Source organism: Alexandromys fortis, unplaced genomic scaffold (assembly GCF_014885135.2).
Source record: "Alexandromys fortis isolate MF-2015 unplaced genomic scaffold, M_Fortis_MF-2015_v1.1 scaffold_171, whole genome shotgun sequence".
In the NCBI taxonomy this organism is placed as follows: domain Eukaryota; kingdom Metazoa; phylum Chordata; class Mammalia; order Rodentia; family Cricetidae; genus Alexandromys; species Alexandromys fortis.
In genome coordinates, this window is record NW_026068066.1 from 1,295,734 (window position 1) to 1,297,295 (window position 1,562).

The 1,562-nt window shown below is 44.6% G+C and overlaps 1 pseudogene; it reads right to left on the reverse strand.

The window, feature by feature from the left end:
- Positions 1-792: 792 nt before the first annotated feature.
- Positions 793-1,255, reverse strand: LOC126487674 (translationally-controlled tumor protein-like; annotated as a pseudogene).
- Between the last annotated feature and the right edge of the window lie 307 nt (positions 1,256-1,562).

Here is a 1,562-nt window from a genome sequence, read left to right on the forward strand (position 1 = left end):
TGGAGGGGGGAGGACTTGGACTTTCCACAGGGCAGGGAACTCTGACTGCCCTTCAGACTGGAGAGGAAGGGGGAGAGGAGTGGGGGAGGGGGAGAGGAGTGGGAGAAGGGGGAGGGAAAAGGGAGACGGGGAGGGAAACGGGAGGCGGGGAGGAGGCGGAAAATTTTTTTTCAATAAAAAAATTAAAAAAAATTCAGACATCAAGGAAAAAAAATATTAAAAATTTCCGCCTCCTCCCGGCCTCCCTTTTCCTTCCCTCTCCCCCCACTCCTCGCACCCCACTCCCCTTTCCCTTCCTCTCCAGTCCAAAGAACAGTCAAGGTTCCCTGCCCTGTGGGCAGTCCAAGGTCCTCCACTCTCAATCCAGGTCTAGGAAGGTGAGCATCCAAACAGCCTAGGCTCCCACAAAGCCAGTAAATGCAGTAGGATCAAAACTCAGTGCCATTGTCCTTGGCTTCTCAGCAGCCCTCATTGTCCACCGTATTCAGAGAGTCCGGTTTTATCCCATGCATTTTCAGTCCCAGTCCAGCTGGCCTTGGTGAGGTCCCAATAGATCAGCCCCACAGTCTCAGTGGGTGGGTACCCCCCCGAAGTGGATTTAAATGTGCTTTATTTTTAGACAACCTACAAGACATGTTTTTCTTTAAAAAAAAAAAAAAATGTCTCCACTCCAAATAAATTGTTGTCAAAATAAAAGCCCAAAGTAGCTTCAGTCCCATTTGTCCTAAGTCCTGGTGCTGTGTGGATGGTAAGTAGCAGTCAATAGTGGTGACAGGTGATGGTTCCATTTTGTTAATGCATTTCCATCTCTAAGCCATCCTTAAAGAAAATCATGAAAGGAGTCAGACGATCTTCATTGTTTCCAGGAGAGCAACCATGCCATCTGAATTCTTGTTTTCACCCATAAAACCTGGGAGTTATTGAAAATTAGCAAGGATGTACTTGATTTGCTCTGTTGCAGCCCCAGTCATAAAAGACTTTACTCTTTCTGGTTTCTGTTCTTCAGGTTTGCTTTTGAGCAATTTCATGTAATCTAAGATGTACTTTTTGCAGGCTTGTTTTGTGAAGCCGGTTTCTTTTAAGTGGTGGTTCATGAAAATATCAGCAAAGGTGACTACTGTACTTTTTAGTACCTTCACACTCTAGGCCTTCAGCAGAAGTATTTCTACCAATTGAACAAGTCATCAATGTTACCCTCTGTTCTACTGACCACGTTTGCCCTCCACCTCCAGGCCCAGCAAGTCCATCTTGTCATGACTGATGAGGTCCCAGTAGAAGATCATGGTGGTACTAGCCTGAAGGCTCTGAATGAATACAGTGTAGTCAGAGCAGCATTGATGCAGGCAAAATAAAGGATGACTGTGGCTCTCCCCATTCTCACAGAGAGGGCACGTTCCTCTATATCATCACCAGCTTTTTTCTATAAGTTTTTATTGAGTCATGGAATGTTCTTATTTATTAATACAAAACGGAAGTAAATAAGAATAAAAAGACTACACCAAAGAAGAGAATTATTGCATGCCTTACAAAACACTTCACCACCTGAAACAACTGACATTGTC